The following is a 27,924-nucleotide window of genomic DNA, read 5'->3' on the forward strand; positions in this document are numbered from 1 at the left end:
GGGTGCGTTGAAGGGACTCCCCCAGATTCCCCTTTGCCTGCCGCCACCCCTGAAAACTTTCAAGGAGGATGGAAGCCCCAGCTTCCTGCCCGTGTCAATCCACCCATGGCAGCCATGGCACCCATGGCAGCCTCCCCTGAATCCCCCCCACCTCTTCCACCCACCCCCAAGCAAGGATCAGAATGCCAGTGGTAATAAGGCAAAAAGGGGTGAGTTTTTGGATGAGTTTGCATGCATTATTCGCTTTTACATTGATTCCTATGGGAAACATTGTTTCATCTTACAAACTTTTTTTCTTACGAACCTCATCACGGAACAAGGCCACTTACTGTGGCCACCTACTGTGAAGGAAGGACTCACTGGAGAAGAGTCTAATGCTGGGAATGATTGAGGGAAAAAGAAGAAGGAGACAATAGAGAATGAGGTGGCTGGATGGAATCACTGAAGCAATCAGCATGAGCTTAAATGGACTCTAGGGGGTGGTAGAGGACAGGGAAGCCTGAAGAAGTCATGGGGTCCCAATAGGTTGGACATGAGTTCTCGACTAACAAAAAAGTCCACTGGCTCTCAACTTCCTTTTGATTTTGCCACCACATTTAATTTATTACTCCTTTGAAGTTCGGATCCCATGAAAATTATAACGTGAACCTTTTTGTTGTTGTTAAGTCATTAATTTCTTGTGATTTTCTGTATTTATTAGAAAATAACTTCCAAAATCCAAAATGTGTCTGGCATGTAAACTTTAAAAATGCTGAGTATATTAAATAGCTCTTCACTTGTGAAGATGATGTGAAATCCCTGCATGCAACTTTTTGGGGGTGGGAGTAGGCTTAACTAAGGCAGCTCATTCTCCATGAACTTAATTTATTTTTTACAACCCTAAGCAAACGTTGATTTATTGATTTATTTTTAATGAGACAACAGTTGTGCCTAAAGCATATGCTAAACATAACGAAGCATAACTTTGTGGTAGAGCTAAAGGAAAATCAGTGTATTCTTCTTTTTCCCAAAAGGTTTCATAGTCCTAAAATTAAATTTTTCATTAACATCCACTGCAACACATAAAGATAATAAAACACTTTCTTCTAATTTCTGCAGATAAGTCAGAGGAAGTTGAGACTATCATATAATACATAAGTGAGCAATAGTAATGAATGCATTGTATTAAATTCAGTGAATATTTTCTTTAGACCTTGTAGTCTAAAATGAGGTTGAATTTCTAAAGGGTTTTTTTTGTGAACCATTAGAAAAATGTGTGACTAGTTGGCAATTATCATTTTCACAGGCGAAAAAAAACAATCCTCCTTCATTTCAAAAGATTTATTTTATTTATTTAGTAAATGACAATGTAACATTGAGTTAAGGCAGGTTGTAATTTACCTTCTTCATCAAACTCAATATAAGTGAAAAGCTTGATTTCATTTGGCTTCCCAAGTTATCTTCTTCTGAATAGCAGTCAGAAATGGCTCTACATGGCTATAGACTCAATCAAATTTTATCTGAGGGATTCATTTGCTGTAAGAATAGAATAGAATAGAATAGAATAGAATTTTTATTGGCCAAGTGTGATTGGACACACAAGGAATTTGTCTTGGTGCATATGCTCTCAACGTACATAAAATAAAATATACATTTGTCAAGAATCATGTGGTACAACACTTAATGATTGTCATAGGGGTCAAATAAGCAATGAAGAAGCAATATTAATAAAAATCTTAGGATATACGCAACAAGTTACAGTCATACAGTCAACATGGGAGGAAATGGGTGATAGGAATGATGAGAAAAACTAGTAGAATAGAAGTGCAGATTTAGTAGAAAGTCTGACAGTGTTGAGGGAATTATTTGTTTAGTATAGTGATGGCGTTCGGGAATAAACTAGAATAGAATTTTATTGGCCAAGTGTGATTTAGGAATTTATCTTAGTGCATATACTCTCAGTGTACATAAAATAAAAGACACTTTTTGTCAAGAATCATAAGGTACCACACTTAATGATAGTCTGAGTACATATAAGCAAACAAATCGTATTAGGAACCAGCCGATATAAAGTGTGAGATAATTTATAATTGCAAATTAAAAATAAGTGAAAACAAGATGAAAGTTAGAAAACCCAGACTTAGACATAATTTGGTGGTAAGTAGGAAAGGCTGCAAAGTGTGAAATATTTTCACAGAGAAAGATGGGGCAAAAAAGTAGAGGCCATTGTTTGTTAAAAAACAAAATAAGAACAAGCATGTGCAAGGAAATCATAGGAAACATGTTAAATTTCAACAGTCACGATTGAAGGGATTCTGAGCATTACAAAAAAGGGGTCAGACTAAGGATATTTGGCTCCAACTATGACTAACTAATCATATGTGTTTGAGAAACAGACAGTCTGATTAGGTATCATAACTATTTCTGATTGAAATATTCACCTTTCACTTTTCCCCCCTTTAAAACCCCGTGAGTTAATAACTATCATTATATCTCATGGTAAGCAATGCCAGTTTAGTAAAGTGTTATTTTAATCTCACACCATTCAGCTTTATTGGTTCATCTTATTATGAGAGATGAGAAAGATTTTTTTCTGTTTTTTTTAAACATATAAATATATATTGATGTATATGTCTAAAATCCCCCAATCACTTTCCCCCCTAACTTTTCCCCTACCCAACAGTCACAACGAACACTTAATAGAAACACATATGGCTCCTTAGAAATCATTTTTGTCAAACTTTAAATGTAATATCAGCATAGATTTGTATTACGGAATCCTGGTATTGACTATTTTCTAATTTGGTATTGACTATTTTTTAAATTAATTTGTTTCTTTTATTATCCAATTCCATTCCAATAAGTCCATATTATAATGAAAGAAGCTTGTTTCATTTAGTCATTGTAGTAATCTAGAAACTAGTAATTACAAACTACTATGATTAGATAGTACAAAAGCTTAGATCCTATCACTATGTACTGTATGTGTATCTTTAATTCCCCACCTCCCTTCTTATCTTGCATTACTTGGTAACTCACATGTTAATGTCCCATTTCTTGACCCAGAGAGATCCTGTAGCACCTGATACAAACACGGAGTCAGATAGAAACATAGAAACATAGATCACGTCATCAGTTTGATTGGGAACAGATTGAACTACACATTTCTACTTTATCACTTATCTCAAAATCATTGTGGTTTTGGAGAGTTTTAATAAGTAAATGGGTACTTTCCTGCCATGCTTATGAGTGCAAATAATTTGAGTGGGTGTTGTTTAGGAGGTAAAATGGGTGATTTTTTGTCTCTGCAGTACTTAAAGCACCTAATTTGTCCTTGAAGCTTCTTCAGTATCAAATGTTAAAAAAAATGAAAGGCCCATATATTCCACTGATGTCAGGAAGATGGCAGTTGCATATTTTATGAGTATGAGTTCTTTCCTTTTCTTTCATTTTAAGGAAAAACAAATATGGATTCCAGTTGCAAGAAAATTTCCCACCTCTAGTCTAGGATGTCCCAGAAGAATATGATAAAATCATGTTGACAGTTTCTGCTTAATTTACCATTGGTACCAGTTACATAGATTCAGTATATGCATTCAATAACACCTCATCATCGTGGCTACCATAGATTGTACACTGTCTGTGAAAATGTATGGCTTTTGAAATTTCTTCCAGTGACAGCTTTGCATTCACCAAATAAGCCTAAATGAATTATTTATTCATTCATTCATTCATTCATTCGTTCGTTCGTTCGTTCGTTCATTCATTCATTCATTCATTCATTTATTTGATTTGTTTGCCATCCCTCTCCGAGGACTCGGAGTGGCTCACAACAAAAACAATACAAATCCAATACTAAAACAATTTAAAACCCTTAATATAAAAAATAATTATACATCTCATTCAAACCATGCGGAAGCAGCCCAGGGGAATCAATTTCCCCATGCCTGATGACAAACATGAGTTTTGAGGAATTTGTAAAAGGCAAGGAGGGTGGGGGCAGTCCTAATCTCCAGGGGGCGTTGATTCCAGAAGGTCGGGGCCACCACAGAGAAGGTTCTTCCCCTGAGTCCTGCCAGATGACATTGTTTCATCGACGGGACATGGAGAAGGCCAACTCTGTGGGACTTAACCGGTCGCTGGGATTCATGCGGCAGAAGGCAATCCCGGAGATATTCTGGTCCGATGCCATGAAGGGCTTTATAGATCATAACCAACACTTTGAGTTGTGACCGGAAACCGATCGGCAACCAATGCAGACTGCGGAGTATTGGTGTAACATGGGCATACCTAGAGAAGCCCATGATTGCTTTCGCAGCTGCATTCTGCATGATCTGAAGTTTCCAAACACTCTTCAGAGGTAGCCCTGAAATGACCGAGAAATACGGTTTCTAACTATTATTCTTTATTCACAGCAGGAGGTTAACAAGCCGCAGTAACACTTTCACTCTGGCGCGTGCCTGACAGAAGACGCGTAAGACCGGAGGCACTTCTATTTATGCAGTTCAGCCCAGCAACAAGCGGTGGCTGACAACTATCTAATATTGGCGCCAAACTACAGCAGCCAATAGGAAACAGGTAAACAGTTCCTATTACATTTGATGATTTCTGCTTAACAACTACTTATTTAAACTTTACCTGGTTACAGAACTTTATGGAAACTTCGGACATAACACCCCTCCCCCTTCTGGCTGGTTTTTTACAGATTTTATTCTGATAAATAAGTAATAAAATCGTCCAAGCGGGCAGGCCTTCTTGGTGTTCGCTCCGACCGGCGAGGCTCATGCAAGACTTGGGTGTCCACCGAAGATGAGGGTTCCTCGGGTCCTGCTGAAGAAGAGTTTCCACGACTGGCAGGTGGCAGAGAAGGGGCAGCGCTGGAGTGGTCACTGACCCAAGGTAAGTCCCAGTCTATTTGTTCCTGGTTTCTGCCCGGTCTGGTATAACTCCCTGCGGGGAGTGAATGAGTAGAGACCCCATTACTAGTGTTAGCCATATTGTCCCTTATACTGGCTGTTTCCTGTCTCCCCCGTATATGATCTATGTGCCTTTTCCATAGGCGGCCATCATTTAATTTGATCCTATAAGTTTTGGGGCCAGTTTGATCGGTCACTATGCCACACTCCCATTGTCTCCTCCTGTCAAAATTCTTGACATATACAGGTTGACCCACACACATAACACGCTCAGGAATTGTCACATTCACATTTTTGAATTGTACAAAAGAGGGGTGCAGTCTGTCCAGGGGAGACCTCAACTTCCTCCCCATAAGTAGCTCGGCGGGGCTCCTGTTAGTTGTTAAACTTGGCGTAATGTGTTGAGTCAGGAGGAAAGTATCAAACCTCTCTTGCATTTCCCCTGGTGATGACCTCTTAATGGCCTCCTTGGCCACACGGACATATCTCTCTTCCATCCCATTAGACCAGGCTGCGTGGGGCGATGTTAAAACATGTCTGACCCCTAGATGGGCCAAGAACATTTCTAGCTGCCTGGAAGTAAATTGGGGCCCATTGTCCGAAACCAGGACGTCAGGACATCCATGTGTTGAGAATAATTTCCTTAGAGCATGTATAACAGCTGTGGAGGTAGTGGACCCTAACAAAATTATGTCTAACCACTACAATCAAAAACATGCATCCACTACAATCAAAAACATGTGGTTGCCCACCGGGCCCGCTAAGTCGATATGCACTCTTGACCATGGGCTTTGTGGAATGTCCCACTGTGCAGGGGTGGTTTTGGGTGGATTTGGCCTTGTTTCCTGACACTGGCCACAGGTGGCAACCCAGTCTTCAATTGTTTTATCCAACCCCGGCCACCATAAGTAGCCTCTAGCCAAGGCCTTCATTCTGACCACCCCTGGGTGTCCCATATGTAACAATTTAATGACCTGTGGCCTCAGAGTAGTGGGAATGACCACTCTGTCACCCCACAAAATACAATCATGCATGACTGACAGCTCCAATCTCTTAGTTTTGTACTCCCCCACCCCGGGGTCTTCCCCATTTGGAGGCCACCCTTTTAAAATATATTGTAACACTCTGCTTAAAACCTGGTCCTTTTTGGTCTCAATAGCCACCTCTTTAGCTGTGACCAAGGGTTCTGTATTTAAGTCAAGGAGGAGAACATCTGCTGCAGGGGCGGGGTCCTCTACCCTCTGTCCTAAGGGACAGCGACTAAGCCCATCTGCATGATTTATCATGGAGCCCCCTTTATGGATAAGGACATAATCGTATCCTGCCAAAAAAATAGCCCACCTGGACATGCGGGGGGACATATAAGGAGGGGTTGGGCGACCAGTGGCTAATAGACCTAATAAAGGTTTGTGGTCAGTGACCAATTGGAAGGGTCTCCCTAATAAGTAGTGGTGAAATTTCTTCACTCCAGCCACCAATGCTAATGCTTCTCTGTCTATTTGTTCATAGTTGCGTTCGGCCATAGACAATGTTCTTGAAAAATAAGCCACTGGGGCTTCTTGACCATTAGGGAATACATGGGCTAGGACCCCTCCTACCCCGTATGGTGAAGCATTGCATGTGAGCCTGAGTGGCAGGGTAGAACTGTACTGAATTACTACGCTTTGTGATGAACCCTGCTGTTCTGTTCGGGTCTGTGAGACCCGAAATCAAGGTTTGAGACCCTGTAAAAAATTTTCCCTGCATATCTGAAACTTGAAATTTCATGACTTTTCATCATTTCAGGGGTTCTCTCTATGAGAATTTTTTTTGGGGGGTGGGAGGTTTCTTTCTTGCTGAAAAAAAAACCTCCCTAATGTTATGTTCCCGGGTCACCCTGACCCGGACCGAAAACTCTTCATTTGCAGTGCTTATGTTTGGTCTTTTTGAAAGCTTTTTTCACTTGGAAAGTAGTCTGAACATTTCTTCACACAATGGAATGAAAATTGAACTGAAAAAATTAATCCTTATTGGTTTATTTTGCCCATAAATGTGCCTCCCCCCCGTTTTTGTGAAAGTTTTTTCAATTTATGGATAGTTTTGCTTGCAAAATGCAGTCTATTTTACTGGAGTTGGTGTGGGAATGGTACCTTGAACATTTCTGAATATAAGAAAAATATAAAGGAACTGAAAAAAATGATTCTTACTGGTTTTTTAACATCAGAAATAAGGCCTCCCCCCCCCTCGGCTGCTTGCAATCATTTTCACTTTTTATTTTTTTATGCTCCAAATCCAAAATATTCTTTAAAATCTTAGGCATTCATTTACTCAATTTAACAATGCTGATCATCAAAAAATATTTTTGGGGTGGTGGCTAATTGTTTTCTGGGCAAAAAAAATTCATAACTTCGAATCTGTTTCTGTTCGTATATGACCGGACCAAACATATTTTTTTTAGGTACTTGAATTTGATCTTTTTGAAAACTTTTTCAACTGGAAAACTAGTTTGAACATTTATGAACATAATGATATGAAAATTGAACTGGAAAAATTGAGACTTATATTTTTATTTTGATCAAAAAGCCCCTCCCCCCATCCTTTCTGAATTTCGTGTCAATTTCTATTTTTTAAGGCTACAAATCCCTAAGAAATTTTCCCCCAAAAGGTTTGATATACTAAATTGAACATTTCTGAATATAAGAAAAATATAAATGAACTGAAAAAAATGGTTCTTATTGGTTTATTTTTGCCACAAAAGGGACACCCCCCCCGGCCTTGCTGTGTGCCATTATTGTCACTGTTTATACATATTTGTCTAGAAATATTTGGAATATCCTTTTGAAAATCAACCACATTGTAGCCAGATAACTAATTTTATGAAAGAAATCCATTTTACTAAAAAAAAGTATGTAAGTTTGAAATTAACAGCATAATTTTTATATAAATTGAAATAACTTTATATGCAAAATAAACCAATATGCATCAATTTTTCCACTTCAATTTTCATATCATTATGTTCAGAAATGTTCAAGCTACAAATCCAACACCAACTTTAGCAAAATTGAATGTATTCTGCTAGCAAAACTATCCATAAAGTGAAGACTATGTCACAGAAACGGGGGGGGAGGCACATTTATGTGCAAAATAAACCAATAAGGGTTAATTTTCTCAGTTCAATTTTCATATCATTGTGTGCAGAAATGTTCAAGCTACCAATCCCACACCAACTTTAGTAAAATAGAATGGATTTTGCAAGCAAAACTATCCATAAATTGAAAAAACTTTCACAAAAACGGGGGGGGAGGCACATTTATGTGCAAAACAAACCAATAAGGATTAATTTTTTCAGTTCAATTTTCATTCCATTGTGTGCAGAAATGTTCAAACATGTTTCCAGGTGAAAAAAGCTTTCAAAAAGACCAAACATAAGCACTGCAAATGAAGAGTTTTCGGTCCGGGTCAGGGTGACCCGGGAACATAACATTAGGAACTTTTTTCGAACAGCATACAAGGGTTAAAAGGTTTTTTACAGCAGCGAAAGCCTGTTGTTCTTTCTCACCCCATTCCCAAGACGCTCCCTTGTGGAGGAGTCGATGAAGCGGCTCAGCTGCGGAGGCCTTCTGTTTCAAAAAAACAGAATAAAAATTCAATAGCCCCAAAAAGGCTTGCAGCTCTGTTTTACAGGTGGGGGCAGGGGCATCCTTAATTGCTCTAATCTTTTCCTCTGTGGGGTGTATTCCATGTTCATCTATTCGGAACCCCAAAAAATCCACGGAGGGGGTTCCCCACACACATTTCTCTGGTTTAAGCCTTAAGCCCTTATCCCTTAGACGAGAGAGAACTTGGCGGATTCTACTATGCAACTGGCCAGGGGTGTCCCCACAAATTAAGATGTCATCAAAATAGGGGACTACCCCTTTAAGTCCACTCAGAAAACGTTCCATTAACCTTTGAAAAATACCAGGGGCTACGCTGACCCCAAATTGTAAGCGCGTACATTTAAAGGCACCTCTGTGCATTACAATCGTTTGTGCCATAGCTGTGGCATCATCAACGGGCAACTGCTGGTATGCCTGGGCAAGGTCCAGCCTTGCAAAAATTTTCCCAGCCCCCAGGGTATGCAGTAGCTACTGCACAACAGGGATGGGATATGAGTTGTGCTGCAACGCCCTGTTAAGGGTCGATTTGTAATCTGCACATACTCTTAGGGAACCGTCAGGTTTCATGGGGGTCACTATAGGGGTTTCCCATGGGGCATGTTCAACGGGGACCAGGATGCCTTGAGACTGGAGTTTTTGTAATTGGGCATCCAATTTATCTATTAAGGGTAGCGGCACCCTACGTGGCTTTAAACCTTCCTTAAAGACCTCTGGAAATTCCTGTACAAAATCAGGCACAGCCAAGTAAGTTAGTTTGTGGAGGCCAGTGACAGCTAACCCCGAGGGAGCCATCCAATCCAGACCCAAAAGGGAGTGATTAGTCCCCTCAACAATTAAAATTGGCAACACATGGTGAACATTTTAAAAAGTCACAGGTATTCTAGTTCTACCCAAAACCCGAATAGGGTGCCCCTGAAAGTCATTGATAGTAATGTCCAGTGGTTGCAAAGAGTCCCGTGACAGTTCAGGTACATAGAGCCGCAACTTATGAAACGGCATTAAAGTAAATTTGGAGCCAGTATCTAGCTCCATGTGGCATGGTTGATGATTAAGAAAAAGTGGGACAACAATTTTATTAGGGGGCGGTGGGTAGGTGCCACAGTCTCTGTGTGTGCGGTTACCTCGGTTGTTCCATGGCCGACGGCTTCCTCTGCCCTGTTGTCTGAAGGGGCGATAGTAACGTTGAGTAGAAAAGGTGGGCAGCAGGTCCTGATTGATGGACAGGTCATCCGGCAGTGTAGCCCGGCAGACGGTGGCAATGTGGCCTCATTTATCGCAGCGGTGGCAGAAGGCATCCTTGAAGGGGCATCTGGATCTTGGGTGCTGACCCCGGCATCCGGCGCAGGTCTGGAAGGGTGGACATGGTTGTCTTGAAGGTGGCCCTCGAAGTTGGCAGCAGTGGTCCTCATAGGCGTCGAATTCTTGCGAGTTGTAGTCGTGGGGATGATTTCCGGGGGCACGATGAGCCTCAGCTATTTTAAAGACCGTTGGCAGCTTGTTGTTAGACTTTAGATCAGCTGCAGCAGCTTCGGCAACTTCGGCTGTTTGAGCAGCCTTGATGACATCTTGTAGTGAAGAATCTTCCGCCGCCAGCAGCTTGTTTCGAATTGTCACATTTCTCATGCCAAAAATGATGGCATCTGTCAACCTGGCTTCAGGATTTTCGAATTGGCATTTTGCTAGAATTGTCCGAAGACGGGTAGCAAATTGGTTGATAGTTTCTCCCTCAGCCTGAGAGGTGCGGGAGAACTGATGCCTGAAAACCCTTGCAGGTTTTCAGATGGAATTGTCCCTGGGAGGCAAAACCCACAGCCACTCTGTCTTATCAGGGTTGAGTTTGAGTCTGTTGACACCCATCCAGACCCCAACAGCCTCCAGGCACCGGCACATCACTTCCACTGCTTCGTTGACTGGACATGGGGTGGAGATGTACAGCTGGGTATCATCGGCTTACTGATGTTACCTCACTCCATGTCCTTGGATGATCTCACCCAGTGGGTTTCATGTATATATTGAATAGCAGGGTGGAGAGGACCAACCCCTGAGGCACCCCACAAGGGAGTAACCTAGAAGTTGACCCCCCCACTAACACCGACTGCAACTGACCGGAGAGGTAGGAGGAGAACCACTGAAGGACAGTGCCTCCCACTCCCAACCCCTCCAGCCGGCGCAGAAGGATATCAAAAGCTGCTGAGAGGTCAAGAAGTACCAGGACAGAGGATAAACCCCTGTCCTGGGCCCACCAGAGATCATCCATCAACGCGACCAAAGCAGTTTAAGACTAAATTCACACATTTGTCTTATATATTTTGACAATTAATTTCTTTTATGGACTTTAACGTGCTGGCACACTATAGGCTGACAACTGCATCACAACATTTGGTCAATTGAACAATAAAAAAATCAAACCATTGTGTTCCAATTCAAATTTGAGAAATGAAAATTAGGTCACTGAGGTTAAAAATTCAAGCTGAAATTAATATCATTCATTCCTGAGTCATAGAAAACTTCAAGTACCGGTACATATGAACAGTTTCAAGAAATATTTACATCAGAAAAAAGAGGCTATGTACTTATTTTTGTTACTTTGAGGACATCACAGGAATATTTTTTTAAAAAGAAAGGGAACTAGAATACTTTTTTTTTGGTGGCTACCATGTTTTAAATATATTTCTAATGAAACACAGTATAACTTATGAGTAGGTAGAATCAGAAAACAAATAACAAATATGCTTTGGAAGATAGCTAGCCTTTAACTGTTAAAATGAACCTTCCTGAAACTAATAAAATATAATTCATCTGAGCCTGACAAATAACCATGTTCTTCATGGGGCCAACTGGCAGTAGTATAGCCATAGGCAATGGCACTGACCATGCTATTAAAGACTCACTCACCTACATAACCTTGAACATGTTTCCCATGAGTCTTTTCTTTTCATGATACCTGCAGGTCAAACTGTCCAATCCTTTTTAAAATCAAATTTTAAAAGGGAACACAGGGAACCAGTGCAAAAATATTTCAGCTTGCTAAAATATCACATTCCATTGGCCTTCCTTGTGGGTAGGAAGGATATTTCTCCATCCTATCCATGCTATTCTTGAATTAGAGTGGGGATTTATTGCATTTGACTTATCATTAGCAAATGGCATAGACTCAAGGATGTTTAAGATTAGTTTCATCGGATTAATAATTAAGGTATCCAAGGATCCATCACCCAATTGATGTGGGGGAATGAAACATTGAATACACTCCATTCAGAAGGAGATGCAAAGTAATTTGGGGCTTGATTACTGCAGAACATAGGAACATAGAAACATAGAAGATTAACAGCAGAAAAAGATCTCATGGTCCATCTAGTCTGCCCTTATATTATTTCCTGTATTTTATCTTAGGATGGATATATGTTTATCCCTGAGATGTTTAAATTCAGTTACTGTGGATTTACCAACCACGTCTGCTGGAAGTTTGTTCCAAGCATCTAGTATTCTTTCAGTAAAATAATATTTTGTCACATTGCTTCTGATCTTTCCCCCAACTAACCTCAGATTGTGCCCCTTGTTCTTTTGTTTACTTTCCTATTAAAAACATTTCCCTCCTGAAACTTATTGAACCCTTTAACATATTTAAATGTTTCGATCATGTCCCTCCTTTTCCTTCTGTCCTCCAGACTATACAGATTGAGTTAATTAAGTCTTTCCTGATAAGTTTTGTGCTTAAGAACTTCCACCATTTTTGTAGCCCATCTTTGGACCCGTTCAATTTTATCAATATCTTTTTTTAGGTGAGGTCTCCAGAACTGAACACAGTATTCCAAATGTGGTCTCACCAGCACTCTATATAAGGGGATCACAATCTCCCTCTTCCTGCTTGTTATACCTCTAGCTATGTAGACAAGCATTATACTTGCTTTCCCTACTGCCTAAATATTAAGTATCAGGACAGGCTGTGACTGGATCGGCTGGGATCACCAATCATGTAGCAGAAATGGCAATTAGGTCCCACAGAGTTGGCCTTCTCCAGGTCCCGTCGACAAAACAATGCAGTCTGATGGGAGCCAGGGGAAGAGCCTTCCCTGTGGCGGCCCCGGCCCTCTGGAATCAGCTCCCCCCAGAGATTAGGACTGCCCCCCACCTCCTTGCCTTTCGCAAACTTTTGAAAACTCATCTATGTCATCAGGCATGGAGGAATTGATATCCTTACCTGTCTTGATGTTTGGGTTGTATGATTGTTTTTTAATAGGGGTTTTTAAAACTGTTTTAACATTGGATTTGTATATGATGTTTTACTTGTGAGCTGCTCCGAGTTTTCGGAGAGGGGTGGCATACAAATCTAATTATTATTAATAATAATAATAATAATAATAATAATAATAATAATAATTTGAGGTGAACTGGGTGGAGAGTGAGTGACTGGCTCAAAGTCACCCAGTCATTTTTTTTTCATGCCTAAAGTGGGATTAGGATTCATGGACTAGAACTACATATATTCATCTAATTATCTAGCAACTTTACTGAACACTTCATACAACCTATGAAACAAAGATCTTAAGAAAATTAATCCCTATAATGAATTATTGCGGTACAGTCCTCTATATTATTAGAGTTCAATCTCTGTTAATGCATTCAGAAATAACTCATGACTTCAGTTACAGCACTATTAAATAGGCTTGCTTAAGATATTGCTGGATTCTGTGCAATGATTCTTTTCCTTTCAGGATTTAACTCTTTTATTTTTTTTTCATTTTTTCATTTTTTTTCTCCACAATAACAAACATATTTATTTATTTATGTATTCATCCATCCATCCATCCATCCATCCATCCATCCATCCATGCATTCATTCATTCATTCATTCATTCATTCATTCATTCATTCATTCATTCATTTATTTATTTATTTATTTATTTATTTATTTATTTATTGTTAGAGTTGAAAGGGACCATGAAGGCCATCGAGTTCAACCCCCTGCCCAAGCAGGAACCCTATGGTACACCAGCCATACACTTATAACATTATATATCTTCAATACAGCTCATGCCTTCTTTTCAAGGCAAACACAGTTTTATATACAACTTACTTACTACCAGTATGCCTTCCATGATCATCGTGAGTGCACACACATCCTGCGAGTGCATGCCCGGCCTTTGGTAAATATTTGTCTTCTGTGCATGCACAGAAAGCGAAATCTCATGTGAAGACACTCTCGTATGCAAGGTTTCGCTGATTTTTAGTGATTTCTTTGCTTTCGTGTATGTGCAGAAGAAAAAAATGCCAAAAATAGGCAAAATCTCGTGTAGAAGAGTGTCCTCGCATGAGATTTAGCTTGCTTTGCATGCACAGAAACCAAATCTCATGTGTGCATGTATGTGCACACATCCGGGGCATGGAGGTGCATGGGCATCTCAATTTCCGCCACCGGATCCCAGTCGTACTGGCTGCAACTTAATGTAATTTCTTAATGCAAGGTCTACAATTACCCATATATTGAATCAAATTTAAAAAGCAATTAGATATCTATTTAATAAGGCTGTGTTAAGTCATATTTTGGAGTCTATAGAGGCACAAATTCTACTCCTGGCACTTTATAAACAATCTATGCATTTTCCAGAATTCACATGACTGTTTCAAGTGATTTCAGAAAACAATACAGCTACATTTCACAGACTAATGTTACTGTACATGTCCATTGATTTCAGTAAGATTTATAAACATTTTGATAAATCAATCCATCTATTTAGGAAGCTATTTTAACCAATCCACTAAAAGAAGTTTTGTAGATGGGTTTCAATACACTTGACTGATATAAACATAATAGAATCTGGCAGGAAGTTGAAGAACAGGATCTTATCATCTCAATCTTTTAGAAATCATTTCTAGGAAGCCTGCTCTCCAACCTCACCCCATTTTAATCTTCTGAAGGAAAGCTTCTTCCATAGAGAACTTGGGTAGATTATCTGAATTGCTTGAAGTCACAAAAGGTCACCGTTGTAATGCAAAAGAAATCCATTTTTTAAAAAAATGAAGGTCAGAATCTCATGTGGAAACTCATCCATCTGTTGTAGCAATAATGCTTTAAAAAAATGCCAGACTTATTTCTGTTTCTTTTTTTCCTAGGATATCAGTGATGACTAGGAAAGAAATGTAAAAATGAAGCAAAAGTGAAATAATGTTACATAAACAACAACAACATTCCTGTCCAAATGTCTTTTTAAATCTTTTCTATCTCTACTTTGTACTTATATTATGTTAAACATACTACGATATAATACTATATTTGTATGACAAATAAAATAAAATAAATAAATAAATAAAAACATTGTCTGCTATTAGAGAAATTCCTATTTATTTTATATGCCTTACATAATAGTTATAGCAGATATCCCTTCTTACTTTGGGGTGTGGAGAGCTTACTGTAAATCCTACATTTTTTTTTCAGACAGAAAATCAATATTTTGAATTTTTAATTTGCTACTTCTGGAGTGGTACTTAAATATGAGGGCTAATTATTATTTTATTTTTATTTATTTTATTTATTTATTTTGTCCAATACACAATGAGGGTTTTAGTGGGTATATATCTATATACACATAGTAAAATACATGATGAAGGTTATAGAGGAGATACTCATAGTAAAATATATCCAAGAAATAATAGAAAAGAAGATATAGTAATAGAACATATCAATGAAAGAATAGAAGAAGAGATATAGGAATAGAAGAAAGGTATAGGAGATATAGGAGAGTAATGACATTTTATCTCATTTATTAACATTTCCTTTCTCCATATGGGACTCAAGTTTTTCTAGGGAGGAAAACATTTTCCTAACAAATAGTATATGTTAATGGCACATATACAAATAAATAGTTGGAGAAAGAAATATTCCTTTCACTCCTCCGTCTAGTCCAAAAGAATTGTAATTTTACATCCTTAGAAACCCTGACCCAAAGCATCATTTCCAGAAGCAGTATCAAAATCAGTTTACATACATCATAACTGGTGCTGAGAGCTAAAATTGAGTAATCAATGAGCTCTCCTGCTGACTAACATGAACACAATCAAAAAAGAAAAAAGTTATTCATTCAACAGTGTCCCACCCAAAAACTCCAATCAATTTTATTCTCTTCCTTTGAAAATGCAATCCCACTTTTAAGTTCCGTGTTCCAAGCTTCCTGCTGTGTTTCTAATGTGACATAAAGCCAGTGTTCTTAAAACCGAAACATCTGCTTGGTTTCATATCCTTTTATATTGGCTTCAGCTCCTATTTTTTTCTCTTGGCCAGTCTGATTGTGCTAATCTTGGTTGACAACTTTCTGGAGCCAGGTATTCACAAAATTAAAATGTTCAAGATTTTCATGAGTTTCATGCTTTCAGATGGATTATCATTTGCATTATGCATTCTTAAGCAGTATGATACTTTTTCTCAAAGATGTACTTTTGAGTAGTTCTACTCATTTAATCTACTCAGTATATGTACCTTAGTTTTATAAATGTCTTAACACTCAGAAGAACTTTATTTAAGTTTGGATCTAATGACCTTCCAAAAGCTGGGACCAAGGGAAGGTAAGGAGACATCCTGTTTGAGTGGAGATTCTGCTTCTGTGATGGTGGACAGCACAGGTGGGTTCCTGCCAGTTCTAACTGGTTCTTTAGAACTGTTAGTAAACTGATGATGATATCATAGAGCCAATTCTGTCATTGCCAGTCCATGGCTACCACCATCTTGTTTTTGGCTTCTGCACTTGCAGTGTAGGAGGAAGCGAACTGGTGGCGAGGTAAGTTAGAACCGCACAGTTGAAATGACAGTTCACATGGTATTATCCTATTTGTTTATCTTTAGCAGACATTATCTCATTTTTTAGTAAAGAATCCTGGTTCTGCTGACTTTTTAAAAAAATCTCCATAGATTAATACCAGATCAATCTGACTCTCTTTCTTAAACCTCATGTACATTTTCTATAAATAGTTCTTCTATCCTGTATTTTAGCAATCTGAAAAGCCACTGAAAATCTTTTGGAGTGAACAATTTAGTAGTAGTAGTGGTAGTAGTAGTAGTAGTTATAGTCCCAGTGTATGTATGTGTGCGTACATACCTACCTACCTACCTACCTACCTACCTACCTACATACATACATACATACATACATATGCATGTATATGTCTGTCTGTCTGTCTGTCTGTCTGTCTATCTATCTATTTAAATAAATAATGTATATATGTATGTATGTGTATGTGTATGTGTATGTGTATGTGTATGTGTATGTATGTAGGTCTTGGCATATTCAGGTTTCTTCCCATGTAAATTTCAGAGAATCCTAGTGACGTTTCAATGAAGTCAAATTGAACTCTTGGCAATGGACAGAGTTAGCCTGCAATACTGCCTTCTTACAAAGATTCTACATAGTGCCTGTTACTGCAGTTGAAATTCTTTCAGTTCATGCAGAGACATATTTTTTTGTTCCTTTCCTTATTTTAGGGTGGGTGACTTCACTTAGTTTTTCACTTTTTCTAATTTTAAGGTTCACTCAAGCCTATTTCCACATTAGGTAGCCATTTTGTCTGTAATTTTTCAAAACCATAACAACTTTTGCACACATATTGGAAAAAGCATCAACTGTCGATAGCAGTCTAAGAAGTAATACATTAAAAAAAATAATTAATATAACCATCCTTTCTACACTTTTTCAAATGTTTTGTCCACATTCTGTCAATATAGGCATATATTACAAAAATCAGAAATGTGTAAATATTGAGGAACCAAAGTGTTTCAGTTTTATAAAGGTTTGGGATAGGACTTAGGTGATGTTAACATGTTCAGTGTAAAAATTTCCCCTTCCTCCTATCAATTTATTATCCTTACCCTAAAATAATATGAAACAGCAGAAAAGATTAACAGTTAATTGAACTTTAACAGTAATAGTTACAGTTTTGAAAATAGAACAGATGTATATAGCAACTGATTCATCAGAAGTGGCAGGAGCAGAATTTGTGAAGACACATTGGGTTTCTAATTCAGTTTAGAACACTTGGCTTATTTGGGGGTTTTTTATGTACTTATTGCATCTTAGTTGTGATTGTCACTTCAACCCTGTCCATGCTAATGGATTTTACAAAAATGTCACAATATGTGACAGTTAATTTATGATGTGGAATGAAATTTTCTATTTCTGGGATTTACTCTTCTGAAGTCCATACAGTCCTTGGGTTGATTTACATTTGTGAAAGCTACATGAAAGACAAATGGGGACTATGACAATGATTAACAGGACAGAAAAATACAAAATGAATAAAACCAATGACAGGCATCTCATAAAATTATACTTCAGTAATCATCACTACTGTAAAGCAGGAAGGGAAGTGCTAAATTTTTATTTTCTAGACATATGCACTTCTTCAGATTCCGCAAAATGTCTTTAGTCGTTGTTATTCTTATCAAAGATAATGAGTTTGGTGTGGTGGTTAAGGGAATCAAATGGGAAATCAGGAGAATATAAGTTCTAGTCTTACCTTAGGCACAAAGCCAGCTGGGTGACTTTGAGCCAGTTACTTTCTCTTAGTTCTACAAAGAAGATAATTGCAAAATATTTCTGAGAAACCTTGCCTCTGAGAATAAGACACAATTGTACAGATGGAACAATGAAATGAATCTTACCAAAACATTTGAACATAGGACCATAAGAAGAGTCATGCTGATTCAGGCCAAAGCCAATCGAGTCCAGCATTCTGCGTCAAACAGTGGCCCACCAATTGTCCATGGGGATCTTGAGCAGAAAGAGAACGCAAGACCCTCCCTTTCTCCTGACCCACAACAAATCCTCAAGGGAATCCTGCCTGCCTCAAGCAACATAGAGGGAGCACATGGACATCCGTTTCAATAACCACCGATACACTTGGCATCCATGAATCTGTCTAATCCTGTCATCCTATCAAGGCTGACAGCTATCACGATCTCTTCTGGAAGTGAATTCCATAAACCAATAACCCTCTGGGTGAAGAAATATTTCCCTTGATTTGTCCTCATTTTCTTACCTATGAGCTTTAGGGAGTGCCCCCTTGTCCTAGTATTGTGTGACAGAGAAAAGAATTTTTGTCTATCCACCTTTTCTATCCCATAACATATTTCAAGTAGAAAAGAAAAGGGAAGTTATCAGTTAATAGCAGTGAAAATTGACAGTCTACATACCTGACTCTCTTGCAATTCAGATTCAGTTATAATAAAAAGTGTTATTAGCCAATATCATTAATACCATGCCCTCCTAGTTTAACAGACTGATTTTTTTAAAGAGTTGCTTTCTATTTGTTTTTGTCCTTGACAAATAGATTAATAAATAATATAAGTGGCTTTTAGCCTCCCAACACTTTGTTCATTGTGATCTGATTAACATTGTGATCTGACTAATCTGTATTCCAAAGATCTGTACATAATTGGATGGCATGGATCTAAGAAAAGTAGGGAAACCTTTTCACTCAACACAAATATTTCCTTCTCTCCATTTTGTTCATTCTTTCAGCAGAGAATACATTGTCAATATTATGCACTTCCTGAACAAGTTAATTATTTAATTATTCTGTAATGGTATGTAGGAAAGACCTTGAGACATTGGGCGAAAAGACAATGTCAAGGAAAGAGAACAGCATAACCCTCAGCTAGATAGTGGACAAGGAAAAAGGCTCAGAGAAGGGACACTCTCTAGTTTCTTGGGCAGTGAAGGATGTGGGTGGGTGAGGAATAATTTAACTTTCACACTTGCAAGTTTCTGTCAGGGTAGCTTTACAATGAAGTAGAGGTAGTTTAACAGGTTGTGATCATTACATAACAGGCTGTCAAACTCAAGGCCTGCAGCCTGAATGCATCAGGCACTGGCCATGCTCAGATCCAGTTTAGTGAAGGTGGGAAATTTGTGATACATCATGTGATGCCACCACGACGATACAAGTTTGGCACCCCTGTTTATGGTTTACCCTGCAAGGCCAACACATTCATAGAAAGTGGTAGCACATATCTTATTTTGGCTGATCTTGAAAAAGCTAAGCAGGAAAATTCAGGCTCTAAGACTGGAAATTTAAACAAAACAGCACAAGTCAGCATCAAAGCCTGGGGAGGAATGCAGTGAAGTAGCAAAAATGGAGCTCCACCCCAGAGCACCCAATTTGCACTGAAAGATGGTGAAAGAAAATGCAGGGTGTCCTCTATACGCCATGCCTACAGTGTAATAGTAAAAATTTTGGTAGCCCTTCACTGATCAAAGCCCATTCATATAGTTGCCAAGATAGTCATTTTCACAGAGAAATCAAGAGCTGAGCTGATCTTCAGAGCTGACCTTACACTCATTCATATCTCTATTGCAGAACAAGCAGCAAGAGACAGAGCAACCAATTATGTAGTTGATTTTTAAGGATTCCTAAAAACTAAACATCCTCTTTACTATTCATAGTTCATAGAACATAGAAACATAGAGCTGGAGGAGATATCAGAGGTCTTTGTCCCAGGAGTATTTCTTTTAATTCTTTCTTAGAAATCCACTAATATCAGAACTTCCTGCACTGGAATAGTAGGAATAAAATTGTTTGGCAATCTCATGATGGTTAAATAAGTTATTTTAGAAGTACCGTTCCAATAGGAATGGGTTAGACCCAAGGCCGTTCATGGGTTAATCTGAACTGAAATTTTAGTTCAATAGCTCCATATATAACTGACAATTTAGTGCCTTCATGGAATGGTTGGAATGGTTCCATGAAATCTTTTATTAGGTGAAAATGAGAACCTTTTATATTATCCTTGATATGTCTTTATTTCTATATTAAATTGTATTTAGTTATGGATCAGTGACCAGAAAAAAAAGCTACAACAATAAAGAACAACACATAAAAGCAGGCTCAAATGCAATAAAAGCAATAAAACCACCACATAGACCTACTAGTTAAAATCATAAGAGAGAAAAAAAGAAAATATAGCAACCAAAAAAGAAGATAAAATGAACATGAAATAACAAGACTATGCAGTCTCATCATCTAAAGATGAAGATACTTAACCCTTTTTATGATAACAGTTGCAAGTAAAAAATTGAAACTCTGTAATTGCAGGATTCCTGTTTGAGAACAGAAATAAACTACAACTCAATTTTGGAAAATTAGATTTTTTTCCAAGGGTGGAATACCAATACAAGCTTACCAAATTCTCCTAGAAAGCAGAGTGAAGTAATATTTGCATCAAGTCTCAAGTTTATTTTGACTATAGGAACAATTTATCTGTATGGGAGTCGATAAAACTTCCTATCTAATACTACTGAGGATAAAACATTAAAGTGGGCCCCTCTACTATGTGCTGAGCAAACCAGATTTGAACAGTTCATAGACTTAAAAGGTTTGTAGAAAGGAAGTCTTTAGCATTGAAGTCTGCCTGACATGCTGTATCAAAGATGCTTTGGTGAATCACAACTTTCAATATATTTCTATATTTCAATACTACTGCTATTTATTGTAGTGTTAGGATGAGAATTGCTCCATGTGGTGTTATTATGATGCATCTGGCAATTAGCACAGTATATAAGAAACCAATAAATAATAGATTTAAATTAATTTAAAATAATCACATGCATGTATTTTAAATAAACTTAATATGTATGTAAAAAAGGGGGGAAATGTATATATATAATAGCAGGACTTGCCAGCATTGATAAAATGCCTATAAATATTTATAATTATCAAGATGAGAATCGTGTTACTAGTAAGGGTTGACAATCATCAATTTTCACTGGGGTTATCAATATGAATATGTAATTTCACTGTTCACTGAGTTCAATAGATTCATTACCAGTAATCCCCAGGTTATGAGTGTTCCCTTAGTGAATGTTTGAAGGTACTGAATCAGCGCCCCCAGCATTTCCGAACAAGACCCAAACTTCAAATCTTGCAGCACCACAGCAGTTGTTCACCCTTATGGACAACTGCAGAGGCTCTGCAACATTAGTCCTGCACCTTTGTGCCTCAGAACGCCTCACTTGGCACTCTGCTGGATGAAAAGGAGCTACTGAGGGGCAGATCTATCCTCAGAATCTCTGTTCGGCTGTCCAGAAACCTCCCCCAGCCCATTGCAGGCTGAAATGGAGCCTTGGAAGCTGAATGTGGCCCACCAATTCTTTGTTTGGCCTCCGTGGACCTCCCCTGGTCTGTTACAGTGGCCTGGCCAAAGCCATATTCAAAAAATCCAAATGATCGACAAAGATACACTTTGCTGTGAAATACCTCATATACATCGCCTCTGATCTGATCTAAAAGTAGTTCATAAAATCATATACCAAAATGTCCTTCCTGTTAACGACATTTTCACCTTCAACCACACCAATACATAAGCACGTAACAGATTCAAACTAAATGTAAACAACTCCAAACTCAACTGCAGAAAATACGATTTCAGCAATAGAGTGATCAATGCCTGGAATGCACTTCCTGACTCTGTGGTTTCTTCCCAAAACCCCCAAAAGTTATACAGTCAGCCTCTCCCTGTTTCTAAGAAGCATGTAAGGAATGTGCATAGGTGCACCACTTGCCTAGCGTTCCTGTCCTACTGTCCTATTGTCCCCTTTTATCATTACTTTTTACTAAGGTTATATTTATACAAACTACTACTATCCTATACATGTTTGATAAATAGATAGACAGACAGACAGACAGACAACAAACAAACAAACAAACAAACAAACAAACAAACAAACAAACAAACAAATATTGAGAGACATTGTGCCTTTCTTATCCAGTTCCTACAAAGGCTAATTTAATCTAGATCTCTCTTTGAAAAAAAAAACCAATCAGAAGAGACACTTCTGATTCACATGGCACAGTTAAACTATGGCTTTCTATATCAGAGCAATAATAATGGCCTATCACTTAGACGATCGCTAGGCAATTTCAGTGATGACAACTTCTTAGTAATTGATAATTATAATGATTATATTGCAATTTTGGTCAGATAATTAGCTGTGATATCAAGAATATGAGAAGTTGATATTTTGAGATTATATTAATGGCATCGGTGAACTAATGATTTCAATTTTTGCTGTTATTGTATTAACGTCTTTCTTATAGGCTTATATTGTATATATAATATTATGAAAGTCTTTAACAGTTTGCCAATTGCATCTAAATTGTTTAATGACATTATTCCCAATTAGTTTAGCAATATCAAATCAAATTTTATTATGGTCATAGATCAGCATATATCAGTTCAGCAATATTCTTGTATTACTTATGCTAGATACAAGGAATACTTAAGTGAAATCATCTTTCCTTTGTCATTTCCATGGGCATTTTACCTAGGTACAATCTTTAAATTAGAATAGTGTTGATTGATCAAAGTCTATATTAGTTTTGCATTTTATTCTTGCAGTAGCCAAACATATGCTTCTATGCAATTGTTGTTATTGTTCTTCTGCAACTAGAACTTGGAGGTACCCATGCTGAGTGTCTCAGCTAGGAATTTTAAGGTCGGGTAACTTTATGTGCCAGGAGACATTACTTTTAAATATTTTTTAATTTTGAATGAACTTGGAAAGACTCAGAAGTGGTAATGAGTCAAATGCAATAAAATTAATATCTGTGTTATACAACAGAAAATGAAAGTATCATTACAATATTTTTTAAAATCTGCAAGGAATTGTGATATACAGCAGTTTTAAATTTAGCTATGATAACAACAAATATTATATTGATATAGGGCATATTCATTGTTTAACTGCAATAACTATTCCTCTTTAAATTATTAAACTTTGTTTATGAAATTAGAGCACATTTCTTTTGACATTATTCTGCATTCTAACTCCAAACAGTTTGCACTCGTATTTGTTTCTGTGTGACAGATGACCCAGTTACATTTTATAAAGTTTGGAATTGGAAAATTAACATTGTTCCAGTATATAATCATTAATCCAGTTTACATACCTTGTCCGAGTTCTTTCTCAGCACTGAAGGACTGAACATCCTGTAATTGAACCAAAAATATGTTGTGCTTTTCAGTAGAAAAATCATTTATTCAGTAACATTAAAGTCAATTTTAGTTTAACAGTAGACAGTGGCAAAGTGACTCATGCCAGTATTTAGCAGGCTTCTTGTCTTCAGAAGTGTTCCCAATGGATAGCTCAAGGAGATGAAAACAATCCACTTTTATCCATGAAAAGCTTTTTTACCTTCTCTTCCACTTTCCTGGCAGGTTTCAAAGAGATTGGTGTGTCTGCATGTGACTATTTAATACTGTAGCTCGGAAGAGAGGAAAAGAAATAGCTACTCAGGAATCTACCTTCAGGACATTGTTTTACATCAGTTCTTTCTAAGGTTTGGAAATCTGTCAAACCTTTAACAATGGAGCACAACCAGATTAATATAAGATATGATTATATTTAATTTTGAGGAACAAGGTCTAGAATACAGAATTTTAGAAACTGAATAAGCAAAACTCACTCATGATTGAGTGAATTCATTAAGATGTTGCCTTGGTGAACCTCTTTTTTTCAAAATGCAAACCTGAAAGGCTGACCTTGAAAAATCCATCTGCTCTTCATTGGTGAGGTTCTGAATTCCCGTCCCCGGTCAGATTAAAAAGGTTCTTGTACAGAAATGTTCTTTGGTGTCTTTTTAAGGAGTAGAAATTGAGAAATGTATTTGTATGTATGACCAATGGACATACACACATTTAGTACATCCAATGTCCTAAATATTCTTGACCAATGTTTCGTATTCTCTGCTTACTTGTGAATGCATAAAGGACATTTAATTTCCAATCTGGAATGTATGAACTTTAGCATTGCATGGAATCTAAAAGCAATTCACCTATAGATTTTTTTAAATTTTCCAACAGAGAATTTGACCACAAATATGCTGAAATATTTTTCTAGAAGAGGCTTCTTCCACCTTGTTTTTCAGAAAAAAGTTAAAATTGTTTTTAATGATAAATGTTTGTGGGCCTCCTCAGATACAGAAGAGAATATCAGAACAAAGTAAGAGAAATATTACAAACAGGATTGCTTTATTCTTGATAGAACATCAAGTTTGAATTTTGACATTTGATTTTCAACATTCCGAATGTCTGACTTTCTGAAAGCTTATCATAATGTGGTAGTTGATTTTAGTTTTGGTGGGGCCACTTAACCCTGGTGTTCTGCTAAAAAACACACCCCAATGTTCTGTTCACGGGTCTATTTGACCCAGACCACAAATTGTACATTTTAGATACTTATATTTGGTCTTTTGAAAGGCTTTTTTTACTTGGAAACAAGTTTGAACATTTATGCACACATTGAAATGAAAATTTAAATGAAAAAAGTAATGCTTATTGGTTTATTTTGCTGATAAAATGCGCCCTCCCCCATTTTGTGAATTCTTTTTCAATTTATAGATAGTTTTGCTTGCAAAATGCGTTTTATTTTACTAAAGTTGGTGTGGGATTGGTAGCGTGAACATTTCTGAACATAATGATATGAAAATTGAACTGAAAAAAATTATGCTTATTTGCTATTTTGCACATAAAAGTCTCCCCCCCCACACTGTTTTCAATTATTTCAATTTATATAAAAATTATGTTGTTAATTTCAAAATTACATTCTTGTTTTTAGTAAAATGGATTTCTTTCATAAAATTAGTTGTCTGGCTATCATGTGCTTGCTTTTCAAAAGGATATTCCAAATATTTCTAGCCAAATATATATAAAAAGTGAAAATAATGGCACACAGCAAGACCAAGGGGGGTGGCCCTTTTGTGACCAAAATAAACAAATAAGCATAATTTTTTTTAGTTCATTTCTATTTTTCTTATGATCAGGAATGTTCAATTTAGTATATCAAAACTTTTTGGGGAAAATTCCTTAGAGATTTGTAGCCTAAAAAAATATAAACTGACACAAAATGCTGACAAAATGGGGGGCCTTTTTGATCAAAATAAAAAAATATAAGCATCAATTTTCTCAATTCAATTTTCATATCATTACATTCAGAAAAGTTCCAACTAGTTTCCCAGTGAAAAAAGGTTTTCAAAAAGACCAAAGTTAAGTACCTAAAATATTTCTTTTTTTCGGGTCAAATAGACCCAGGAACAGCACAAGTGTAGGTAAACTTTTGCCCAGAAAAAAGTTAGCCCCCCAAAAAATATTTTTATGATGATCAGCAATGTTAAATTGAGTAAATCAATGCCTAAGATATTAAAAATATTTCGGATTTGGAGTCCAAAAAAAATTTAAAGTGAAAGTGGTTGCAAGCAGCCGGGGTGGAGGGAGGCCTTATTTCTGATTTTAAAAAAACAATAAGCATCATTTTTTTCAGTTCATTTATATTTTTCTTATGTTCAGAAATGTTCAAACTACCAATCCCACACCAACCTTAGTAAAATTGAACGCATTTTGCAGACTAAACTATCTATAAATTGAAAAAAGGTTCACACAAAGAGGGGGCCTGCCTTTTATGATCAAAATAAGCCAATAAGCATTATTTTTTCAGTTCAATTTTCATATCATTGTGTGCAGAAATGTTCAGACTACTTTCCAAGTGAAAAAAAGTTTCAAATTGACCAAACACAAGCACTTCAAATAAAGAATTTTCGGTCCGGGTCAGGGTGACCCGGGAACAGAACATTAGGGACTTTTTTTTCAGCAAGAAAGAAGCCCCCCATCTCCCCCCAAAAAATCTCATAGAGAGAACCCCTGAAATGATGCAAAGTCATGACATTTCAAGGTTCAGATATGCAGGGAAAATTTTTTACAGGGTCTCAAACTTTGATTTTGGATCTCACAGACCCGAACATGGTGGTTTTATGCCATTCATCTTCTGAGACTTCTCAGTTAGAAGTTCCTTCTCCTAGTTGGTACTGAATTCATAGCTGTGACTTTCTAATTCCTTTGATGAACACAGTGCTTGGCATTCCATTGATGGTATCAGTTACCAGCACATACAGGAGGGGTTTCATACAGAAACATTATTCCAGGAATATAGTTTTATCTCTTTAACTGTGGAAAGACTGTAAATAGGATCTGGCTGTGTGGATTGTGTGTAAAATTAGCATAGATCAGTGGTTCTCAACCTTGCTAATGCCATGACCCCTTAATACAATTCTTCATGTTGTGGTGATCCCTAACCAGGGGTGGGCTACTGCTTGAATGGGGGGGGATGCAGTGGGGTAATGAAAATGGAGCTCCACCCCAGAGCACCCAATTTGCCCTGAAAGGTGTTGAAAGAAAATGCAGAGCATCCTGCGTAAGCTACACCCACAGTATGATGGTAAAAATTTTGGTAGCCCTTCCATAAGTTTAGCACCAATTCTACCAACAGAGCTTTAAACTGACTGGCAGGAAGTTCAGAGGGACATCCCACTGTAAACAGCTGATTGATCAGATTGTAAAAATACGTTCCAAGGTGCCAGAATAGAAGCTTTAGTTCCTAACACCATGGGAAATTTGTCTTTTCCATGGGCTTAGGCGACCCCTGTGAAATGGTCATTCGACCCCCAAGGAGGTCCCGACTCCCAGGTTGAGAACCACTGGCATAGATTAAAATTTATTTATTTATTTGTTTGTTTGTTTATTTATTTATTTACTTACTTACTTACTTACTTACTTACTTACTTACTTACTTACTTACTTACTTACTTACTTATTAGATTTGTATGCCGCCCCTCTCTGAACAATCCAAACATAGGGATGGTAAGTTTATTTATTGCACTGGGATTTTTGTTTATCTACAAAATGGGAAATAAAAAAGGTACAATACATGAAGGCAGAAATTTCTTTTTTTCTTTTTAATTTTGCAAACAAACTATTTACCATGCATGAATAATCTTAACATTCATCAAGGAACTGAAATGTTTGATAAAAGTAAAAACAAACGAACAAAAAAACCTATCAAAATTAGCAAAGTCCTCTTTCCAGAATTAATTTCTTTGATGAAGATTATGCAATTCAATAACAAAGTGAGAAACATAATATACAGAGCTAACAACAACAAAAAAAGAAAAATATTTATTTCGATGTATAACCACCAGGACTAGAGCTAGTTTAACTTCCAGAGGAATGATGATCCAAAGAGCAAGTGCCATGAGAAAAGGGACTTGTTTATTTGGGTGCTGCCAGATGGATACTACCTGTTAGATAGCAGTCATAGCATTCCTCACCTGACATTTCTAATGGAGTGAATAAATACAATTGGGAAGAAGTGGTTTCTCAAATTATATATCTCCATGTCTTGAAAAGCTTAACTTAATAGCACTCCAACTACATGTACCAATCAAGCATTACTGCCTATAATGCTTCATTTTCCATCAGTTTTGAGATGTTCTTCAAGGACATTCTTGTATAAAATACATTGAAACAATCCATTTAGGACATCACAGAGACTATGGCAGAGCCTCTGTTTTAGGAA

At 37.4% G+C, this 27,924-nt stretch overlaps 1 long non-coding RNA gene across 1 annotated transcript; it reads right to left on the minus strand.

The window, feature by feature from the left end:
- Nucleotides 1-14,603: 14,603 nt before the first annotated feature.
- On the minus strand, nt 14,604-23,487 carry LOC139157797 (uncharacterized). The gene is made up of 3 exons (XR_011557568.1): nt 23,468-23,487; nt 18,038-18,089; nt 14,604-14,661 (listed from the first exon to the last, which is right to left on the minus strand). It is a non-coding gene; the product is annotated as an uncharacterized lncRNA (long non-coding RNA).
- Nucleotides 23,488-27,924: the final 4,437 nt, after the last annotated feature.

This window comes from Erythrolamprus reginae, chromosome 1, assembly GCF_031021105.1.
Source record: "Erythrolamprus reginae isolate rEryReg1 chromosome 1, rEryReg1.hap1, whole genome shotgun sequence".
In the NCBI taxonomy this organism is placed as follows: Eukaryota; Metazoa; Chordata; class Lepidosauria; order Squamata; family Dipsadidae; genus Erythrolamprus; species Erythrolamprus reginae.